The 25,344-nt window shown below is 35.8% G+C and overlaps 1 long non-coding RNA gene across 1 annotated transcript; it reads left to right on the forward strand.

Annotated features, from left to right (window-relative positions):
* The first annotated feature begins 1,332 nt into the window (after positions 1 to 1,332).
* Positions 1,333 to 24,921, forward strand: LOC109266244 (uncharacterized). The gene is made up of 4 exons (XR_002079631.2): positions 1,333 to 1,423; positions 16,466 to 16,539; positions 23,453 to 23,693; positions 24,702 to 24,921. It is a non-coding gene; the product is annotated as an uncharacterized LOC109266244 (long non-coding RNA).
* Positions 24,922 to 25,344: the final 423 nt, after the last annotated feature.

The following is a 25,344-nucleotide window of genomic DNA, read 5'->3' on the forward strand; positions in this document are numbered from 1 at the left end:
CCATTAAAATTTTATATAAATTTATTCAAACACAATTTATTTTCAAATATTTATATTATTATTAAATTAACCCAAGTGTGGAAAACCTAAGTACATAATTAGTAATTTTGATTAATTAATTTTGATATATATTTTCAGTCAACAGTATTTGTTGAACTCCCACTATAGTCCAGGAATTGTTCTGAGTATTGGTATGAATATAACCAGCCTTTTCCTTTCAGGTCAACCTTTTTTTACTGTAAATTTTACTGTGGTTCTTAATTCACTCTTTTGCTAACAAAGTATTGCTTTAGTCATTGTGACACATAAAACAGATGTGGAAAAATCAATGGGGGTCCTAAAAGCAAACAGTGCCTCTCAATTTAGCTACCATAGCTACCTGAAACCAACCCTATAGCACAAGATGAAAAGATCACGAAGGAAGTCAGTCTTAAATATACTTTGGTTTCCCTTAGAACACAAAGAAAAGAAACAGAAGGCTTGAAAACCCATGATTACTTTTCATGTCACTGCTTCCCAATTTAGATGTATTGTTTTCTGATAGTGTAAAATGAAATAATCATAGTTATTTCAAATTGTATTTTAAAAAAAATATTCCCCAATATATTGCACGTCTTTGGAAAGGAGAACCAGTATTGTGAAAACATTACTGGTACACTCTATTTCATGCTTTACCTGCTAACCATGTAGCAGATTAACATTTTCAGAATTTTAATATTTAAATTCTATGTTTGGACATCATTACAGTGAATCTAACAACACATCTCATTTGTACTAGTAGAACTTTAATAAATTGGTCCATTAAGGAGATGTTACCTTTACTACAGTAAACAAGCAGTATTAACTACCAAGGACCAATAACAATTCTGAGTGTTTTGAAGAGATTTTAAAAGTGACCTTACTTCTTAACAGAAACCAGAGCTCCTCTAGGTTTCTGAGCCAATGTTTGGGTTCCAGATTCTCTCATCTTTATTTCATTGGTCTAATTCTGAAATCTGTATATTTAATAAACATCACCATCAGTTCTGTTTCAGGTGTTCTTTCGATGAAACAGAACACACAGTCTTAATCATTATTTCCTTCCTATACAAAGATTTTTTATAGGAAATCATCGGTCTACACATAGAGGAGAAGATGGATTTGATTAAAATATATTTTACAAATAGTTGTTTTCTTTTTTAAAAAATTTTTAATGTTTATTTTACTTTTGAGAGAGAGAGAGAGAGCACAAACAGGGAAAGGCAGAGAGAGAGACACAGAATCTGAAGCAAGCTCTAAGTTCCAAGCTGTCAGCACAGAGCCCTTGACATGGGGCTCAAACCCATGAACTGTGACATCATGACCTGAGTTGAAGTCAGATGCTTAACCTATTGAGCCATCCAGGTGCCCCTACAAATGGTTGTGTTCTGAGGGAGATATAGTGGTAAGTTTTGTGGAAAATCCCGACTTCTTCATCTTTTTCAACATCTACCTAAATTTGTAGAGAACACTTCTAATCTCATCAAAAAAACTATTTGTTCACAGATTACAAACCATTTATATTATATAGAGCCTCGCCCGGTTTAGCTCTACAGAAAGCATTTGTGTTATGCTTTTAAAGCTTGATCACCTGAGAAAATAATGTAGTCTTGCCATAAATGTTGATGTATATCACATATTATGCATATTCAAAGCAAGTAGGTACAGAAAGGGAAAAAATGGGATGATTTGTGGTCAAAGAAAATATCATCCAAATGTTTACCTTACAGAAATAAAGAAAGAAAGAAAGAAAGAAAGAAAGAAAGAAAAAGAAAGAAGAAAGAAAGAAAGAGAAAGAAAGAAAGAAAGAAAGAAAAAGAAAGAAAAAGAAAGAAAGAAAAAGAAAAAGAAAGAAGAAAGAAAGAAGAAAGAAAGAAAGAAAGAAAGAAAAAGAAAGAAAGAAGAAAGAAAAAGAAAGAAGAAAGAAAGAAAGAAAGAAAGAAAGAAAGAAAGAAAGAAAGAAAAAGAAAGAAAGAAAGAAAGAAAGAAAGAAAGAAAGAAAGAAAGAGTGAACAAAGCTCTTAAGCCTATTAGGAACAAAGTTTCAGTTTTGTTCACATTATAAAATCTCGTAGCATAAAGTAGTCATAGCTGGTAATTTATTCTCATTTGCATTCACTTGTGTCAACGTGGAAGTTCAAATTCTAAGCATTTACTACAAATTTATTTTAAAAATCCTGCTCATGAAACCCTGTAACATTACAGCTTCACTTCCGTTTATAATGACATTGCTCCCAGCTGAATCTGTAGACATACTAAGCGATCACATATCTATAATCCCAGACTTGTCAAAAAACTAAGTTACACTATTAGGAGGTACTCATATACAAGAGGTCATATTTATAAGTACACTTAAAAATGTTGTTTTGAAAACCAATACATAAAAGCTTAAACAGATAGAAACAATACATATAAATTAATTATGATTATTTAACTTAGCAAATATTCAGAATGGGATTGTGTAAAAGCATACACTATCCTAAAGCAATGGTTCTCAAATGTAGATTGTGTCCAAATCACCTGAACGGCTTGTTAAAACACAGATCCTGGGTCCCACCTGCAATCTCTAATTTCTTATGTCTTGGGTGGGCCTTAAGTACTTGCATTTCTAGAAAGTTCCCAGATAAAGCTGATGCTGCTTTTATTAACTCCTTTGAGAGCCATTGCTTCAAATTGTGATTCCATCTTCAAAACTTTATTTTTATACACAACTTTACCTAGAATATTAACAATGGGAATTTCTGGACAATCTAGCACAGCATTCTAGATGTACCCTGTAGTGATACCTTTTAGAGATTAGGGAACTGAGGCACAAGAGTATCAAGTGACTGACTGTATAACTCCTGGCACTTTACACTGAAAATGAATTTGAAGATGTGTGGGAAGATTCATGACTTTACGTGTTTGTAACAGCGGCAAGATTTAGTAGAAGATATGAGATTCTGTGAGAAAAAAAAAAAAAAAAAATTCAACGTACCAGAGTGACCACAGATGATTAGCAAATGCATCCTAAATTCACACAAAAAATATCACTGGAAACCAGCTTCAGTTCTAGCTTCTACATGTTAAGGAGATTGGAAGCAGTCATCTCCATCTTTACTAAATAAAAGCTGAACAAACTCAGGCTTTGACAATCTCCACCCATTAGAGAACTGAAGTCGATGCAAACCACTGCCTAGGACTCTGGAGAGACAGACACAGACAAAAAAAAAAAAAAAAAAAAAAAAAAAAAAAAAAAAAATCAGAGCTGAGATCAGCTGCTGTGGACCAACAGCCACTGAAGTCATATACTGACAGGAATACTTCAGTGATGAGGATTGTGGACTAACAAAGTGAGAAATTTCTAGAGACCTCAGTCTGTCTTAGGGAGCCCTCACACTCTCATGAGTTTACTTACAGGAACCCCACCAGGTTTTCAAGGTAAAGAGCCAAGAAAAATCAGAGGCACAAAGATGGAAACAGTAACCTTTGTGAAATACAGTCAGTATGTTTTCCTTAAAAAAGGCCTACTCTTTATTGTAAAAGATTTTATAAGAGCCTTCTCTCACAGAGACTGAGAACAATTATTCTGCCTATCATACTAACAATACCAGTTGCTGGAGAAAATTAGCTCAGTGTTGGCGGGAATGCAAAATGGCCCAGCCACTTTGGAATACAGTATGTAATTTTTTACAAAAGTAAAGAAAGTCTTATCATAAGTCTTGTAATTATAGTCCCAGGTATTCACTTAAATAATTTGAAAACTTATATTCACACAACACCTGTACAAGAATGTGTATGGAATCTTTACTCTTAAACACCATAATTAAAAGCAACACGAATGTTCATCAACAGGAGAATGAAGAAATATAGTGTGATATATCTGTTCTACAGCATATTATTCAATGATGAAAAATAGAACTACCAAGCCATGAAGACACAGATGTACCTAAATACATATTTCAAAATTTAAAAGCCAGTCTTAAAAGTCTATGTACTGTATGATTCCCATCATATCACATTCTGAAAAGGCAAAACTATCGAGACACTAAAAATTTATGGTCACCGGAGGCTCTGGAGAAGGGAAGGAGGGTGACTACGTGAAGCACAGGGGGTTTCTAGGTGACGGAACTTTATTATACGATACTGGGATGGTGGATACCTGATATGCATATATCAAAACCCATAGAACTTTACAAGATATGCCCTACTATGTGTAAATTTGTTAAAAATCATTTAAGAGATGGGAGATCACCGGATGGAGTGCAGAATGTGACAAAACAAGCCAACTGTATCACAAATGCATGAAACAGTTTCACTAAAGGGGATGGACGGAAAGATGCAGCCTTAGAGAAACTTTGGAAATGAGTGCACACGGTGAGATTAAAGGCAAAGGATGGCAGATAAGCATTGTACTATGGTTGAAAACACGGTTTATTGGACCCGCAGGTTAATTCTGATACTGCTGTGTGTACATACTGGAAATGAGCAACTGAGTAATGGACGGTAGGTTGTGAGCCAGGTTTCTCACAGTTTGCAGATAAGGAAGGGGAGGAGGCTAGAACGATTCATAGGTAATGAATTATAGGTGGAGACAGTATAAACTTACAGCTTAATAGATACATATATACATATTTGAATATAAATTATAGTTCCGTTGGGGCGCCTGGGTGGCTCAGTCGGTTAAGCGACCGACTTCAGCTCAGGTCATGATCTCGCGGTCCGCGAGTTCGAGCCCCGCGTCCGGCTCTGGGCTGATGGCTCAGAGCCTGGAGCCTGCTTCCGATTCTGTGTCTCCCTCTCTCTCTGCCCCTCCCCCATTCGTGCTCTGTCTCTCTCTGTCTCAAAAATAAATAAATGTTAAAATAATAATAATAATAATAATAATAATAAAATACCTACATGCATGGGATTATATCCAGGAGCCAATTGGAACTCCCAATTGCCAAAACTGGAACAATTTAAACAATAAAGTACTCTTGGGTTATAACCCAAAGTGTAAGAATTTCATATGATACAAATAAATACTTTTTGTAAACAACTGGAAAACATGATCCTCTCTTATAGGATAATTCCATGTAATTTATGTAAATACTTCACCCTCTTTAAGTGTGAGCTGTGTGTGGTGACTCTTTTTTCAAAGAGTATAATATGGAGACATGGGAGGAAAAGGTGACTTTGCAGTAGAGTGGAGAAACCTGGCAAACACTATCCCAACCAAATAATCAAGGTCAACATCAACAATGATAACTCATACTGATAGTATGTAATGTACCCTTGATACAATGTGAAAAAATGACACGTTAACAGCTATAGTCTTCTCCCCAGTAAATCATAACCTCAGTTTGATTATGAGAAAAACATCAAAGAAATTTCAATAGAGGGAATCCTGCAAAGTCCTATAAAATCACATGCAGAAATAAATTCTGAGAAACTCACAGGCATGAAAAACCCACGGAAACATAACAAGTAAATGTAATGTTGTAGTCCGGAACAGAAAAAAGACTTTAGATAAAAACTAAGGAAATCTGAGTAAAGTATGTAGCAGTACTGTATCAATATTTGGTTACTAAATGCAACAAACATTCCATCCTAATGTAAGATAGTGATTACAGGGAAACTCAGTGAAGGAATATATGTGAGTTCTTTGTACCATCTTCTGATTTTGTCTGCAATTTTGAAACGACTTAAAAATAAAGTCTAGGGGAGCCTGGGTAGCTCAGCGGGTTACTTGTACAACTTCCATTCAGGTCATGATTTCACGGTTTGTGAGTTCGAGCCCCACATCAGGCTCTGTGCTGACAGCTCAGAGCCTGGAGCCTGCTTCAAATTCTGGGTGTTCCTGTGTCTCTGCCCCTCCCTGCTTGCACTCTGTCTCTCTGTCTCTCAGAACTAAATAAACATTAAAAAAATGTTTTTAAACAAAGTCTATTAAAAAACATTTGAAGCCTTTATTAAACAGTTACATTACATAAAAGATGCATTTCCATATCTGAAAAATCTTATTATTCATGTGATTGTTACATCAGAATCAGAATCTTACCCTTTCCCTAAACACCTGCCGTAAATGATAGCAAAATCTACACCCAGATTCTTTAATGCATCTTTAAATTCTGCTGTGTGCGGGAATGAATGGTTAATGGCTTTGCATTGTGTGTCTCTGAGTTTTAAAATCTTTTTCTCCTTCATACCCGAGTCCTCTAACCCTTTTAGAAGCTAAATTTTGTCGTTCTAATATGACTGTAATTGCTGTATGCTACTCTACTCAGTATCCTACAGTATCGCCTCAGGGAAAGAAAGAGATAAGTGCCCTATTGAGTTTAAATAGATTTATTCTGCAGATATGCCAAACTACATTTTATTTAAAAAAAAACTGTAAAATGAATCTGAATGTGTTTCAATTGCTCCATTTTTCTGATGGTGAGACTTTTGAATGTGATTTTGTGTGTGTGTGTGTGTGTGTGTGTGTGTGTGTTATATGGAATATCGCGAAAAACAAATAACCTTTTGGTAAGAACTATACGCATCTGTCTCTGATTGTACTGAAAAGTTTATTTAATTAGGCAGCAGCTCTGCAATGCTTTCCCAGGAATAAATTGTGACATCCGCAAGAGAAACAGCTATATGACGATCTGTAGCACCTTCTTGTCTAAAGAAGTAAACCACACATTTTAACAGTACATGGGTTGCGATCATTCAAATTTTATAATACATTATTTTAATTTTACCCATAAAGCAGATATATGTTCTTTGAATAGTTGAAAATAGTATGAACAAGGACATGGAATCAATTGAATATATCATTTTCTTTCTTTTTTTTTTTTAATTGGCTAAGATTTTTGGAAAAATCTAATTCGAAGCTTTCAAATTTAATTCCAGGGTGCTTCCATCGAATAGGATCTTTGAAATGTATAAATAGCAAACTGTTCAGGTGAGAAGGAATGGAGGAAATGGAGAAGAAAAGCCCTTTATTCTTGTTTCTGACCGCTCCATCTCCTCCATCACAGGATCTGTGTTAAAATCAGAGCATGGACTTGAAATTAATGATAGATCCGGTGACTTCATTTATCAATATGCTTGTAAGGGGATCCTTTTGAAGAAAAAGGAACGTCTGAAGGGAGGAAGAAATTCTAAGCTGTTGAGGGACTTATTGGCGGTCTTATGGTGGATGGCAGAAGTAAGCTTGATAAATATCCAGAAATATTCGGAGAGAATAGAAACCTTGAGCCCATGGCTGCTTCTCTTTCCACTACGCCACACATCTTCAATCATAATTATGATTATGAAGGAAAAAACTAAAAACTTATTTAAAATATATGACCTCACTTAAAGGAACTGAATTGCATAGATACGTTTGGGAAAGTAAGTCTTCAATTCAAAACCTCAAACTGTTCGATTACTTTATGTTAAACTTCCCAAACCTCAACTAATATCACAATGCCTTTGTTACTTTACCAAATCTCTGTATCAGACCCACCTATTCTGTTATTCAACATTGTTCTTACATTAATAACTTACATCAATGACTTTTTACAGTTCAATAAATTTATTTTAAAAGAAACATGTATTCAATACCAATTGTCATTAATAGAAGTTAACTGTCAAAATAAAACTCATTGAAATCAAGAAAATTCTCTCTAGAAACTATTATCTGTCAAAAGCTGCCCTTGCTTTGTTAAAAGCAAGATCAATATAGTCATCATTCAAGATTTTTTAAAGCAGCTTTGAACCAAGCTGAAATTTCATTTTGGATGATTGGAATAGAAGATTAGACAGTGATCTTTCTAAGGTATAACGTACTAATTTTCTTTCCCAATCTTCGGTTTTTCCACTTTTTTCAACTCCTCTAATACTCTAGCCACACGCTGTTCCCTGAAAACATGTATCTTCACTGTACCTTCTTCCAGGTTCCAGGAAGAATGACAACATTTCCTTCTCTCTGAAGCTGCTTCTTTTTCTTCTCTTCTTCTTCTTCTTCTTCTTCTTCTTCTTCTTCTTCTTCTTCTTCTTTCAATATTCATTTATTTTTGAGAGATAGAGACAGAGCACAAGCAGAGGAAGGGCAAACAGAGAGGGAGTCAGAATCCAAAGCAGGCTCCAGGCCCTGAGCTGTCAGCACAGAGCCTGATGCAGGGCTCAAACTCACGAACTGCGAGATCATGACCTGAGCCAAAATCGGATGCTTAACAAACTGAGACACTCAGGTGCCCCTGAAGCTTCTTCTTTACTCCAGACAGAGAACAAAATTGCAATTGGATTGTGGCATTGACTTAGTTTTATAAAATTTATTTTTTCCTTAGTTTAAAGCAATTTATATTTAATATGAAAAAAAAAACCTAATAATATGATTTTTTAAAAATTATCTCAGTGTGTTTGGGTGACTCAGTTGTTAAGCATCTGAGTCTAGTATTTGGTTCAGGTCATGATCTCACCATTCGTGGGTTCAAGCCCCACATCAGGCTCTGCACTAACAGTGCAGATCCTGCTTGAGATTCTGTCTCATGTCCACGCTGTCAGGGCAGAACCTTTTGAGATTCTCTCTCTCCCCCTCTCTCTCTGCTCCTGCCCCACTCTCCTCCTCCTCTCTCTCAAAATAAATAAATAAACTTAAAAAAATATATTCTATACAAATATTGTTTCAATTTTGTAATGCAGCACCTCGGTATATGTACAAAAATGTTCACACATGTCTTTTACATACTATGAGCCTATGTACATTAGCATTTATCCTAAAACATGCAGTGAACATTTTGCTATATCAGTTTTGTTCTTATTTATTTTTTCGATGAATGAATGAATGTGTAAATAAATACATAAGAAAATTCATGATCCTGGACTTTGATACCTTTCAGAATTAAGAGCAATCATTGATCCAGGGACAAGGCAATTTAGCCACTCTGTCAATAACTACTTCTATTGCTATGATCAGAGGTTTTAAACTTTTGTTACCTCAGATGGTAATCTTGAGGTCCTGAAGGAAATGAGTTGGCCAATAAAGGTTCTTGGTGGCAAGCAATAGAAAGCAGTACTGATAATTAAGCAGAAACTTAATTCTAACTGGAAGGATAGCAAGAAGCTCTGAGAAGTCACGGATAACTGGAGTGGTCTAGAAAAATGGACCAGGACTAATGAAAACTTGTTAGCAAGAATTGTAGTTAAGATCACACAACTGAAATTTTGTGTTGAGGATCCACTCCAACCACTGTCACTATCACTGGATTCTTGCTACCCCTGGACTCTCTCAGTGCTGCCTCTGTGAATAATTGCTCTATTTTGACAGTATCTTTGTGTTAGCTCAAGAGAATTTTATGTCATAGGAGAGAACGTATGATTGGCCAAGCTTGCATGCCCATACTCAAGAACTAGGAAAACAGAATGTAGTATATTCATGTAATGGGATACTACTCAGCAATGAAAAGGAAGGGAAAAGAAAAAAGAGAAGAAAAAAATAGGGGAAAAAAGAAGAAATACTAACATACAAGAAACATAGATGAAACCCAAAAATATTATATTAGGTAAAAGAAGCCAGACACAAGACAATAAGTACTATATGGTATATTTTTATGTGAAATTCAAGAACAGGTAAAACTAATCTGTTAGTACTAGAAATCAAAGCAATGGTTTCGTATGAGAGGTGGATATTGACTGGAAGGGGTCATAAAGAAACTGTGGCATTGTCGATATAGTCTATATTTGGTTGCAGTGGTGGTTATAAATACTGGTAGTTACTAGGAACAACAACAAAACTTGATGTGTGTTCAGTTTTTTATCCAGTTGTTTTCCACACTTTGCATTATTATTTTATCCTGATATGACATATTTACCAATACCAAGAGGGTCGAAATGGAGACTTATTGCAAAGCATTACTAAATTCTTTAATTTCCAAAGATCTTGACATAGTTCTTTTGATCCCTTTTAAATAATTATACACAATTATTCATCTCCATAGTGTAGAAGAAGTGAGGGATGGGGATTCTGCCTCAGACTATCTGGGTTAGAACTCAAGCTCTGCTAGTGACCAGCCAGGCAATGTGCCTGAGTGTCTTAACTTTTTTAGTCCAGGCTCTTCATTCACAAAAGAGGCAATAATAATAGTACCTACCTTTTATAATAAAGTTAATACCTGAAATGTGGTTAACTGCTCCATGTGTATTAGCGATTATTATTTGAAACTCATCAGTCAATTTCTAAAATGTCTTTGACCCTTTTTATATTGCCATCTGATTTGACCATAAAAATGGAAAGAAAATGAATGAATTTATGAGGGGTAAGTCATTGTAAATCTCTTCCAAATGAGGAGCCCAAGGTAAAAACTGATTTTAGAAGAACAGCCAGTTTGACCTTGGCCTGAATTTCCTTTTAGAATCACTTCTCAATGGGTGCTGCTGGGAAGAACTATCCAGGAAATATTGACTGGTGTTTTGGAGAGATTTTGTAGTTGAATGTACTTTAGCAGGGCAGAGAATGAAAGCTTGTCAGGGGGATTCCTGACACAAATTAGCAAGATCGTCAGAAGCAATAGCAACGATATTTACTTGTTAAGTAAGAAGTGTATTTACTCATTAGCAGGCATTTTGATCAACATACATAATAAACACCTTATTGGAAATTGGAGATTTGAGTTTTAAATATAAATAAGGAAGAATAAAGGCACTGACATTTCATTTTTGGTTGATGAGTAGAAGGAGATTTTCAACAAACAGCATTTTCTATAAATGCAATCCAAAAAAAAAAAAAAAAAAACCATTTAAAATTAAAGCTGTAGTTAAAAACCCTAGAGTAGCTCAAACGTCATTAAAACTTTCTTCCTTTCTTGAGTTATTTTAGTTCTTCTCATCAGTGATACACCATTTTTATTTTTACTTCCTATCTCCCATCTTCATGTATATATACTTCGTCACCTAGACACCTTATATATTTATAGTGTAGTCCATTGTGTTCCTTTCCTTGGGGGAAATGTAATTCTGAGTGGTCCCTGACACCACAGAGAGATTTTATATAATACATGCTGGCTTTTTTAATATTAGGTTTGTGACCTTGGACAACTTAACATCTCGGTATTCCAGCTTTTGTGTCTGTAAAATTGGGAATTTAATAGTATCTCCTCCTATTTATTGCCATGATTAAGTGAATTCATATATGCAAAGTGCTTACGACAGTGCCTAGCACATAGTAAACATTATAAAGGTGTTAGCCATGTCATTAGTCATCACTGTTTGCACTACAAGCAATAAGTATTATTATTATTATTATAAAAATTCCTATGAGTATTTATGTTTTATGGGAGACTCTCATGGAAGGGAACTTACAGGATCCCATGGATAGCATCAGGACTTGAACACAATATTTGGTAGGCATTGACCTGGCACAGAATCCCTCAACTCCTATCACCTAGTCCATCCATTCACGAAGCCAGACCTTCACATAATAAATGTGTTCTTTATTCTGCATACAATGGATAGGATAAAAGAAGGTGATCTTTATAGCCCTGCATCGGTAAAGTCAGCTATCGCTATTTGTTGTTTCTTTCAGGTTATCTCAAAGAATATTTTAAAAATTCATATTTTAGACTTCTTTCAATCTTGTGTATTCAGAAGCCATAGGGAGGCTATAAGATTACGTCAAAAATGTTACTGTACAATATTTAAATTTCTTTTTGTTCTACTTTATTTTATCCTATTGTAGAGACTATACAAATAGTGGTAAATTTTGAGGCAAGTGAAGATTAATTTATATCCACTAGGAAAAGGGTATTCGTATGTTTTGAGCGTCTCTTTTGGTTCACACATTGTGATAACAGCAAAAGTATCATCCAAAGTAATCATCACTTTTGATCATCAGGTAAAAAATTTCAGGAGTCTGAATGTCTGGCATGTTTAATGGTCAAGGATACGAGATGGCAATTAATGTAAGAATCATGGCTTACCCTGTATTCAGGACCAGTGATGTTTTAAGACCAGCCATTGAAAACCCAGAAGTAAAGTCTTTATTATGAGATAAATGGCCCATATTCTGTAGCATCTGACTTTTAATGTTGTAGCATCACAGATTGAAAATACACGAATGGACAAGCAAACACCAACTTACCTCTCATCCTCCCTTCCTATCTAATCCTATCATCCTAGTATGATTCTTCCCAGACACTATACCTTATAGTACACCTGCCTCCAGTCTTTTCAAATTAAGTGTAGGGTTCTCAGATAAGACCATCTGGTTACATTTCCAGATTTCAAAATATGAAAGTGCCTTCATGATCAGCAGATTCATCCTATTCACATCTCCAATTTTCCTAAGACTACTGACTATATCTTTCTCTTTCTATTCTGATCCAAAAGTTGCCACAGTGGATAGCCTGTGTTATAACAGGCCCCAATTTCATGTTTGACATTCATTTGTTCACTCATACAGTCATTCATTCCTTTCATAAATAAAGATTTATTGAAAGCCTACTCCATACCAGGTATTGTTCTAAGTATTAGAATATAAGAACAGTCCAAGTTACTTGCATATAATAATGCATGCAAGAGAGAGGAGAGAGGAGAGAGAGGGAGAGAGGGAGAGAGAGAGAGAGAGAGAAAGAAAGAGAAAATACAAAGAAAGAAAGAAAGAAAGAAAGAGAAAGAAAGAAAGAAAGAAAGAAAGAAACAAAGAAAAAGAAAGAAAGAAAGAGAAAGAAAGAAAGAGAAAGAAAGAAAGAAAGAAAGAGAAAGAAAGAAAGAGAAAGAAAGAAAGAAAGAAAGAAAGAGAAAGAAAGAGAAAGAAAGGGAGAGATGTTGTATTTGTTTTTGAGGGGCTGGAACAAACTTTTTAGGATTAGACATATGAGAGAATGTAGGGTGGTGTGAGATGGTAGAAGTAATTGGTAAAGAATCTTAGGGGTCAATTTCAGGTTTGATAAAGCAAGAAATTTTGGAACCAATTGTCAAACTAGTTCACAGGCATCTACTCTACAGGACAAAGATGCTCTAAGATAGATGATGTAGATATGATGACAGCATTCTAAAAATTAGAAGGTGGGGTCTTTGAGAGGTTATGAGGGCAGAGCCCTCAAAAAGGGAATTAGTGCTCTTATAAAAGAGGGCCCAGAGAGCTCCTGCTCCCCTTACTCCATGTGAGGGTACAGGAGTCTGCAATCTAGGACTCTCACGGAACCATACTGATACCCTGATCTTGGACTTATAGCCTCCGGAACCGTGAGAAATAAATTTCTATCATTTACAAGCTACCCAACTTGTGCTATCTTGTTATAGCGGCCTTGACAGACTAAGACATATGATAAACTTTTTGTCCTCATATTTTTCTTTTTCCATTTAAACAGGGTACAGGTAAAGGTATGAGATATAGAATTAAAAAAAGAGGCATGTGAACACTTGATAATTTTTTTTTTCCAAAAGTTTAGGCCCTCCATATTAAAAGGCTATAACATGGAGGGGGTTTGGGCACAGACACTATGTTGCAAAACACATTAAGGGAGAATAGTTTTGCCTTGCCTGGAGTGACATTCTTAGCAGTAAAATGGCAATGAGTGTTCTGTGCATATTTACCAGTGTCGAAACTCCAGAGCAGAGTATGACGAATCTAGAGAGATGAAATCACGGGCCTCCTAAAAGTTTACTAGGCAGTAACCAAAGCAAAAATAAAATATATATGTATACAAAAATATTTGAGCCTCAAGCATACTCATTTACATTAGTATCGAAGGTAATGTAAATTTTGTCTTATTTGATAGAAAACTCTAATTTCATAGCCTACATTGTGTGACTCTACAATATTAATATTTCTGTTTCTCAATTAGTTACTTCTTCCCTTTTCTCTCTCTTTTTCTTTTTTTCTCTTTTTGCCTTTCTCCCTTCCTACCTCTACCTTCCACTCTTTCTTTCTGTGAGGACTTTTGCAATGCTCTGAAATCAGTACCTCTAATACTGTTATTTTGGGAAATACTAATGTAGAACAAAAGCTTAACAAGGAGAAATTGTTCTTTTCCATTTGTTAAACAATAGTTATATTGTTTTATATCACAGTACAAATTTTGTTTGAATGTCATTAGTATTTGAAAATAGTATTTGATCTAATTTCTGAGTCGTAGTCTGGCCATTAACATTGAATCATTCTTTTTCTACTTAATAAGTCAATAATCCCACATTTCACTTTAGACAACATTGAAAGCCAGTTTTTATTTTCTGTTCTTAATAAAACATCCCTTTCTAGTTCAGGAATCTGAAAGCCTGCACAGCGCCAAACACCGAGAGCAATATTATAGCATAGAGGGTAATATTTCTTTTTTTCATCCTTTGGAAGGGAAGCCACACAAAAGCACAGTGGGAGAGCCCTTTTCTGCATACACAGAGTGCTGCAATCCTGGTAGCCTCCCATTTACAGTAACTGATGAAGGACTGAAAAGAGGATCTTGCTGAGATCACCTCCTTCGTGCTCACCTGATTGATTAACAGGAATGTGTTTGGTTTAATTGCTCAATAATAAAAGCAAAGTATGTCGTTACACATTTTGCACTTTCTGATTAGTAATTTTCTCAAAAAAAATCGGGAAATAAAGTTTTCTTTTTCTAAAGCATTGTCAATATGCTTCAAGCAGGTGACATCTGAGCTTCAAGTGGGTGAAATGTGAACACCAAGAAGCATTTAAGCTAAAGGCGGATTAAATTTATGTTTCATATATTATATATATGAATGTATGTATGTATAATTTTCTTCTATCGTCCATTTTAGAAATTGAAGACCTGTTTCATGTGGATTTACCTTCTCTCTCAAATACAAGGTTCATAAAGGCAGAGACTACACTGTGTGTTTTTAGCGTATTTGTAAAAGAAGTTAGTGTAATGGACCAGGCTCATAACCGTTTCTTCAAATAATCTGATCTGTCTCTCTGTCCCTACCCTAAATCCTCAGTTTTCTGAGGATATTTTTTCCACCCGAGAAAGGACTGTAATTTTTTTTTTTTTTTTTGTCCTTTGGTCTGATAACAGAAGGGGCCCTGATCCCCTTCTCCAGGCACTTGGGACTGCCACGTGACCATGTGGCAGCTGCCTTTCCTTCTGCCTGATGGTGTTCCACTATTCCGTGGGGAGGCAGAGACTGAAATGGTACTTACTTTTGGCTCTCAGACTCAGACATGCTTGTCCGGAGTCCTCCAATTAGAGAGCTTACACAGCCTGTGGAATTTTCCACAACTTGAATTTAGACCACTCTTCTCTAAACGGGTAGAAGTCTGACTCCTTATTTACATAAAATTCTACATCAGTCTTTCCACATTCTAAGTCGAGTGACAGATTATTTATTTCCTTAGTGAAAGAGATAGAAAGGTATTTGTAAGAAATCAGGTCTCATGATATAAATTCATGTTTTCTGTTTTGTGTTACCCAGTACTTTTCTTTTTCAATTTGATTTTTTAAATGATAAATTGTATGTCTCCCAAATCTTTTTTCTTCCTTTACCCTTTTGCTTTTAGTTTTATACACCTGCAAAATTATTAGCTTTGTGAAAAAGGAGAATTATAGTTTTAAATGCATGCGATCATTCATATTTTCATGTATTCATATTTAATTATCTACTGAAGACGGATTAAAAAATGTGATACAAACACAAAAGTTCCCTTTACAAAATATTAGTATGTTTAGACAAAGTCCTGTTATATTTTCATTTAAGATAACTTTCAGTGACATTAGATATTTCAGCAGGGTTTTGTGTTCATAATGCATTTGCTATCATTTTAAAATATAGCCTTTAACAGTTAAAAATTATGATAGGGGCGCCTGGGTGGCTCAGTCGGTTAAGCATCCAACTTTGGCTCAGGTCATGATCTCACAGTCCGTGGGTTCGAGCCCCGCATCGAGCTCTGTGCTGACAGCTCAGAGCCTGGAGCCTGCTTCGGAGTCTGTGTCTCCCTCTCTCTCTGCCCCTCCCTTGCTCATGCTCTGCCTCTCTCTGTCTCAAAAGTAAATAAAAACATTAAAAAAAAATTTTAAAAATATGATGTAAATTCAAGTATAAATCCCCTGCTAATAATTGTGAAATAAAAACATATTATTGAAAATAAATCTCAATTCTGTGATCAAGGTAATCTCAGAAATATCAGTTTGCCATCAGCATGTTTTTATTAAAACACACTAAGTCAGTAGTGCAGAACAGATTCCCTGGCCTAAAGAATTAATCTAAATGGGCAGAAGCTGCTACAGGTGATCGAGAGGAATAAAAAGAAGCAAGAGCACAATAAAGCCCCCGGCACAAAAGGAATGTAAAATGTTGTAATCGCTGATCCTTATGTGCAGAGTCTTGTTATCTACAGAAACATAGAGATCAAAATTTGCTACTAGTGAGCGGGAAGTTTACTGCAGTGTCAGCAAAGCATGCCACAGTTGCCAGAGGAAATGGGGTATGAGCAAAAGATTATGGTTAATTACTCTTGCTAATAAGAGGTTGTCTATGTTGTAACGTATTTCATATTTCATAGGGGACCGACTTGAATCCCTGGTACCAACATTCTTGTCTACATTGTTGTTGCCTCTTACACCTGCCTGGATAGAGGTAAAAAGATGTGTTTGTGTGGGAGGAAGGAGGTCAAGAGACAGACTCTCCAGAGTGAATCTCCCCATTTGGAACTAATTGTGAAACTTACGTTTTGCATGTAAATGAAAAACAGGTGGAAATCTGTCTAATTATTTTTCTTACAAAGATTCTCCCTTGCACAATCCTTGTGATTCTTTGTCAAATCAGTAATTTAAAATACTATTATACAGATACAATGAGACTTCATTCTAGGAAGAAGACTAGAAGCTATGAGTTTGGAGAAATATATATATATTTCAAAATACTCCTTTATACAGGGTCATAATAAAATATTAAAATGCTATGAATTTATAATCAAGTCAGGTACCAAAGAAAATCACTGAGGAAAATACTTCTGTTTGGCTTAAAATATAAGGCACAAAATATTGGTATTTAACTCTGTTATTTTATTTTTATTTTTGTTTTTTTAAATGTTTACTTTTGAGACAGAGGGACAGAGCATGGGTGAGGGAGGGGCAGAAAGAGAGGAAGACACAGAATCTGAAACAGGCTCCAGGCTCTGAGCTGTCAGCACAGAACCTGACACGGGGCTCGAACCCACAAATTGTGAGATCATGACCTGATCTGAAGTCAGACTCTTAACTGACTGGGCTACCAGATACCCCTAACTCTATTATTTTAGATACTAACATAATCACTATCTATTCGATTAAGACATCCAATTGATCTTGTCTTTTTATGATTTGTGTATCAACAGAACTGACTGGTTAACCCTATCCACCAAATAATTCTTTCTTAATATTCTATGCTATTTTATCTCGTATAAGTATTATCTTCGTCTATTGATATTAATAACACTAATCTTTTGGGGGGTGACTACTGTATTGGGAAACACACTTTCCAGAAATGTTCTCTAATTCTTAGAGTAGTCTTGTAATGTAAGATATATTAGCATTCGCATTTTTCAGTTGAAAAAATGTGATGAGGGTTGCCTGGGTGGCTCAGTCAGTTGAGCGTCCGACTTCGGCTCAGGTCGTGATCTCGCGGTCCGTGAGTTCGAGCCCCGCGTCAGGCTCTGTGCTGACAGCTCAGAGCCTGGAGCCTGTTTCGGATTCTGTGTCTCCCTCTCTCTGACCCTCCCCCGTTCATGCTCTGTCTCTCTCTGTCTCAAAAATAAATAAACATTAAAAAAAAGTTTTAAAGAAAAATGTGATGAAAATAGTTTGCAGGTAAAGATAGTTCAATTAAGTTTCTCAATATTTCATATTACAGTTTCTAAATGGTAAAGAGAAGATAGAAACCCACCTGTGTCAGATTCTAAAAGTCTTATTTTTTCTTTACACCAGACTGCATTAGTTATTGAACTTCATGGTTTTAATTCTTGACTAAACAAGATGACAATGTCTTTCACCTCTTCAATTTTTTAAAAAAAGTTGAAAAAAGATACTAATCAGTTAATTTTATATCTTGACACCATTTTCCATCCAGAAATATCTGAATAAAATTTTGTTGGAAGAATCGAGGAAGGCTTCAATGGAGCCTAGAACCAGCAAAAGGTGTCATGGCTATATATATGTGAATGATATGCATTATACTTTCATGGTCTAGACTCAAAGATATTTGAATTCACTAGTACAGTCTTAATCTAGTGTTGTAGATATTTGGATTTGAAAATCATTAATTATAAGTTACTGCCCTGCATTGGTAATATCAAGATTGCTGACTTATGGAAAGAAGGGTAAGACAAGTTAAGGACTGGAGTTATACATTTAGCAAAAAAGAGCCTGCATGAAGAATCCAGCTAAATATCAAGCAAGGTTCAGCCCAATTTGTGAAATTTTTAGTATGTCTGCCAATTCAATCATGGGTATCCTTGAAAACATTAGGCACATTCATTGTTTTCTAACCCTAATATTCCAATGTCCAGCTAGACTAGTGGGGTTCTAATGAACCCCACTTCCCACTTAGGAGCTTTGATGGCTTCTATACTTAAAGTCACCAAAATGAACTCCAAATTGGAATTGGCTCTAAGCAGACATATAAAAAGATTAACAAAAGGCAGTTATTTAAGAATTCTCACTGGTACATTCTAAATGGTTCGCAAGGTTTTAAATGTGCTTGCAACCAGAACTCATACAGACTGAACCCTTTGGTAGAAATTAAATACCACTATCCATCCAAAATTTCTTGCATTTTGAGCTCTAAAATTGCCATTCACAGCCAATTCTATAGCTTATTTGAGAGACAATTTCCAATTTGTTACTGGGTGTTGAAAGAGTAACAACTGTTCACTGCCACAGAAATGTATCAGATAATTTTGAGAACTTTTAGCTATCATGTCTCAGGTAATGTTGGAGACATTCCATACAGAGAGCAGTGTAGCAATGTTCACAGATCAAGTGGAGTTGATAGATCCAGAACCATGATCAGGAAAGTGTCATTATGAGTTCATGCAGACCTGGTTTCTTCACTGCCTGCAGAGTCCTATGATAGAGCCCTTGATGGATCTCCCTTTCCCCATCTCAGTACGGTCTAAACCCTATGTTTCCCTTTCAGCGAAGCCCATTATGCTGTTTGGTCCACAATTAGTGTTCTAGAACTTAGGGTTGAATGGCGGTTTTGGAGATCGGTTGCAATATAGTTGAGAGACAGTATAAAACCCTGGGGGGGAAGGAGAAGAAACAGTTCACACTAGGTGAAGCTGGGAGCAAGTCATTTAACAGACACAGGTGGAATTAGGCTCCCACACAGAGAATACCACTTGGACATTTGCAGACCTTGTGCTATAGCCAATGGCCTTAGAGTATAATGAGACAGAGAAATTCTAGCTAACTAGATGACAAACTCCACTGCTGTTTAAGTTACTCAGTTATGGATGTCTCCTTGGAAATTTACAGAAAGATTCAAGGTAATTCGTGTAGAAATCCTCGAAAAAAATTTTTTTTTTTTTTTTTGCCTGCCGAGAAGAGATGCTGAGAACAGATTGGAAATCATCAGAGATACCTTAATCAGATCCCTAGAATTAGTATCCTGAGTTCATGAAATGAGCATGCATAGGTATGATCAGGCTGTGCAAAGTAAAACCTCAAATCAAGTAAAACCACTAATGTGGTAAGAGACTCCGCTTTTTTGCTGGTACCAACAGGAAAGAAATCTCCTTAAGATGGCTCTAGATAATATTCTTATTACTCAGAGGCCTGCACTTCGCTGGAATTTCTGGACTCCTGCCAGTAGCCACAGGGAGCTAAACATGGGTATTGTTTAGAATTTAGAGTTGTTTTTGTTTTTGCTTTTCATGGGTTTCTTCAGTTTCAGAAGCAACTGTAGAAAATACAATTGAAGTTTGCCATAGCAAACAGGCTATCAATTTGGACTGCCAGTTTCTTCTGATCAACATACACACTTTACAAATGTATGGCTGTAAGCAGGAAAATATTTTAAGCAAGATATGTCATGTTCCTTAATACCCTCTGAGTAGAGGTTTCACTGAATACATAACACAATTATGCAACTTTTTATCTCTCCAACCTTGCAAAATTTTTCTTTTCATCTACTTGACTTGGTGACCCTAAGACAACAGCTGCATTTGCCTATGGCCAGACAGAGAATGATATTGATACATAAGATACAATACCTATTAGATAAATTTTTCAGCGAAAATTTCTAAATGAACTCTAGAGTGGGTAACATTTTGGCCCTGGTAGCTAATTTCGACATAATTATGATTATGTCCTCATTACCAAGTGGCAAGGACAGTCTTATAACTTTTGACCTATCAGGTCCTAAGACTTCTTCCTGGAAACAGGATAAAGACAGGGCCTATGAGACAGATATTGATGTTTTGTCTGTCTACACGTAAGAATTATGAACAAACAGAGCACCCAACCAAGGAAGGAAGGATATGTTAAAACAGGTAATACAAGACAAATGAAGTTTATAGCAAATGGGAAGGGCACCTAATGTTTGTTTTGTAATTCCAGGGAAAGATGCAGTAATTTTATTCCCATAAGGGTATCTCAGAGCAAGAGAATAATATTCAGCTATCTAAGATCCAGTATTAACTAATGGAAAATATGGGAAAAGTCATCTGACCTGTTTCATACAAAGAATGAAAATTGACTTATGCTGATTTATGGGTTCTGCCTAAAAACTTGATCTGGATTATCTGGGGAGAAAAGATAACAATGCACACCTAAGATTCAACCAGTTAGAAGTAACATCGGGTGCATGATTTGTGGACTATATTTACTCCATTGGTTATTTTTAAATATATCTTGAGAGGCGCCTGGGTGGCTCAGTTGGTTGAGCGTCTGACTTTGACTCTGGTCATGAGCTCACGGTTTGTGGGTTCGAGCCCCGTGTCGGGCTCTGGGCTGACAGGTCAGAGCCTGGAGCCTGCTTCGGATTCTGTGTCTCCCTCTCTCTCTGCCCCTCACCTGCTCACTCTCTGTCTCTCTTTCTCTCTCAAAAATAAATAAACATTAAAATACATCTTAAGATGATTATTACACTTGAATTATGCTGCTTAGCTTCTGCACATGGTATTAATTTAAAATGTGATGACAAATAAATGCAGCTGCCTCAATGTGATAGGAAGCCAATTGCTACTACCCTTCCGGAAGGTCAGCACTTGACTTGCCTCATTGAATATACTAAAATGTGAATGTAGATTAAGTACCTTTAAGAAAACTGGCATGGAAACAGGGTAACCTCAGGAGAAGGGGATACAGGTTTATATGGCAGTCACACATCACAAATAACTCTATTTTGAGGTGCAGATGTGGCATTTATGACAACCCATCCTGAGCTGTTTTCAGAGTTAGACTCTGCCCAGTGGAGAGTTTAATGGGCTACACAGTTCTTCCGTCTCATGCCAAAACACCCCATGGTAACAACATGTGGTGACTTCATAACAACTGGACACGTTAGGCAGGATGCGATATGGGAATTTTAGTTGACTTATGATTCTGGGATTTAATGGACCCTCTATTTGAGGAGAATGGCATCAGCAGTCATTTGGGAATGATGAATAATTTGTGAGTTGGCTAGTCATGTCATTAAACTGATGAAACACCAAACTCATTAAAAGGACAGTATGGGTTCTGGTATATTTAAAGATCTATAGTCAGTAAGGTTAATGACCTAGGATAAGGTGGTATGTATTAGGGGATGCTATGGATAACATCAACTATGATGATGCCCCAGCAGAGTAAGGCATGATTGTCACTCCCTAATATCTCAGATTCCAAAGATGAAAAAAGAAACTCCTCCTATGATTCAACTGGGACTGGGCACATAAAGGATCAACACCATTTTGTTCTTATGTGGGGAGAAATGGGTAATGTCATAAATATCTGGGAAACTATATCTGTAAAAGCTTATATTATGATATCCTGGACATGCACATACCCATAAACCAGATAGAATCTGCAATTTTACTGACTAGTGGCTTCGGATAGCTATCCTAGTCACTGAAAGCATGGGAACAGGTAATTTCTACTGGGAATGAACAGAACATGATAGTGTAACTTCTAAATCTCTAATGTCACGGCAGTATGATGTAATGAAGAATTTGCATATCCATTAATAGAATTAAATAGAACGAAACCTATTTATATGGTACCCTCTATACCCCCCCCCACCACCACCACCAAATGAGAAAATATTAGGCAGACTGATTTGAAATCCACCAATGATATACAAATTATTGGCCAGGAAAAAAAAAATAAAAAGTGAAATTGGCCTCAAGAAACTGATAATACCACTACTACCTTTCTCAGTGCTAAGGTGTGAAAGATCGATCTAGGGTTCTACTTCCTTATAAATACACTGTGATGTTTACTAGTGGAAGGACAAGGGTGGTATTCTCTATTGAGAAAGAAATGGCTTTTTATTAGGATCTGCCTGTATGCCTAGGTTGCTACTTGTATACACTTGAGACTTTATGGATTCTTTTGGAGAATAGCTGCCTGGAGAATAGGAGGCAGGAATGTAAACATCTTTTATATGCAAAGCTGAGGAGCCCCAAAAGCAAATGACTTCTTTGGGAATGTTTCCACACACATTGTTTATACCTTGTTCATTAATCCTCAACCACAATGCATAGTAAAGTGGGAGTGATGATTTTTCCTTTTCTGAATCCATGTCTGAAAGATCTGGATTATTTCACATGGAATGTATTTAATCCAATCAATAGAATCTTTGTCTTTGCTGATGGCTAAAAATGATGATTTTTATGAGTCTTTGATAATCAGTCTTCTGTGTTATCACATGATGAATTTAAATATCTTTATATATTGAATAATCTCACTTTTTTTCCCAGTGGATACCTATGTTCTGAGCTGCAGACTCATAAATTTGTTTAATTGATATATCCACTTAAATCTCTCACTTATCTCAAAATTGTATCATTTGATTGGTATCTCCCCAATCCATGTCAAATCAGATAGTTTCTCTTTCTTCCCATTTTATGATGATTCACCCTCTCATTTATTTTTCCCTTGCCATTACCCAGAGAACATAAAATCCCATAGAATCTCCATTAAATTATTTTTATCATGTCTATTTTTTTAATATCTCAGTTTCCTATACCATAAGTGCAAATATGAGTTTCTCTCACATAGATGATCACAGATCACCAAGTTGGGCTTTTCTGAGTTTTCATTTGTCCCTATGTCTATACATTGTAATAAACATCATTGGAAAACGTAAAAGGTGTTTAACAATTTGGTAACTATGGCTGACCTGAAATAGCAGCCGCCATATCTCTGCGATTGAAGTGGCATCATTAATCTTAGGCGAAGGTAATAGATAAAGAGGGTAAAAATTCAAGATGAGGAAAGCCAGTATGAGAACAAGAGCTTTAAACTTTTTATCTTAATCCTCGCCACACTCAATCCTATTAAATACTATTATTATCACTATTTTGTAGATCATGAGACTGAGGCACCTAAAGATCAATGGTACCAGAATTCAAAACCATAGCAAAGGCTACTGCAGGGCATGACGATGAATGGAAGATGGAAAGAACAAGAGAAAGGGAGGCAGAGAGACTCAAGAGTCTAAAGTAGGAAATTGAGTAACAGAGAAGCAACAAATGGAAATATATGGAACAACAGTTTACAAGACAATGGGCATCAGAGAATGACCCCTGAAGATGGGAAACAAATGAGGTGAATCCTGTGATTGTCCTGGCTAATAACCGCCTCGAGAGAAAATAGGTTACAGTACAGGGAGGGGAAACTCAGGCGGAGAACAATGGACTCCCCGATTTGAAGAAGTGATGGTCTAGGAAGACAAAGACAACTAGAATTTGCAGCATAGAATACAAGATAGGCGAGAGATACATTGCTAGAGAACTCCAGTGCATTCTCCGTAGATCATTTTTTGGTGCCTTATTGAAGAAATCTTTGCCTAACTGAGGTCACAAAGATTTCTCCTATGTTTTCTTAAGGAAATTAACTAGTTTTAAATGTTACAATTAAGTCTGTAATCCATTTTAAATTAAGTAATTGTGTGTGGTGGGAGGTATAGATTGAAGTTTGTCTCACATATGAATATCAACTGTTCTAGTACCATTTGGTAAAAGATTACACTTTGTCTACTGAATTCCTTTTTTATCTTTGTCAAAATCTGTTGTCCATACGTGTATGTGAGTATATTTCTGGACTCTGTTCTGTTACACTGATCTATTTGTCTATCTTTAAACTACACCGTCTTTTTTTTTTTAACATTTACTGAGATATTTTGACAAATAAAATCGTAAGATATTTAAAGTGATTTATTTAATGTGATTATTTTATATGCAGATAAATTGTGAGAGGATTTCCCACATTGAATTATTTAACCCAGCCATCAACTCACATATTTATCTTGAATGTGAGCACAAATGTGATATATCACTCCTGCGATAAATTATAGTTTGAAAGGAATTTTTGCCAATATAATTAAGGTTACTAATCAATTGGCTTTAGGTTAATCAAAGGTAGATTATTAGGGTAGTTTTTACCTAATCACATGGTCTACAGGTAGGAGAAAGAGCAAGTCTAAGTTTGAAAGCAACAGAAATACTCTCTTGCTGACCTTGAAGGAACAGATGCTATATTATAGAGAAGGTCACATGGCAAGAATAGTGGGTACCCACTGGGACCCCAAACCAATCCTTGTTTATATCCAAACAGAAAACAGGGGCCTCAGTCCTACATCTGTAAGGAACTGAATTATACCAACCCTCTAAAAAAGCGTGGAAGAGGATCTTGAACTTCAGATGAAACAGAAGCCCAGATGACACCTCAATTTCAACCATATGAGACCCTAAGCACAGAACTCAGCCATGACATGCCAGACTCCTGACCCATGGAAACTGTGGGATAATAAATTTGTATTATTTTGAGCTGTTAAGATTGTGGTAATTTTTATGTAGCAATAGAAAACTAATATATATCTATATATATCTATATATATCTATATATAACTATATATATATCTATATATATCTATATATATCTATATATGAATGATGGGTAAAGTAAAATAGTTATAACTTGTGATCATAGGGCCCATCAGAAGGTAATATCACATGCTAAGTGTCCCCTTGGACTGTCCCAGGTATAAAAAAATTAAATTCTCAAAATGTTCAAAATATGATTTTTATATAAATACTTACTATATGGCTAAATTCTACTAAACCTGTTAAGCATGGAATCAGAATGGCAAAAACCTTGGTTCAAAAAAGATATAAATAAAAAGCAAAGGATGACAGAATAAGATTGCTCACTGACATACAAAACTGGTCTGTATCCTCAAAGAGAATTAAATCGTAAC

Source organism: Panthera pardus, unplaced genomic scaffold, assembly GCF_024362965.1.
Source record: "Panthera pardus isolate Hobbes unplaced genomic scaffold, ASM2436296v1 HiC_scaffold_16, whole genome shotgun sequence".
NCBI classification, from domain to species: Eukaryota; Metazoa; Chordata; class Mammalia; order Carnivora; family Felidae; genus Panthera; species Panthera pardus.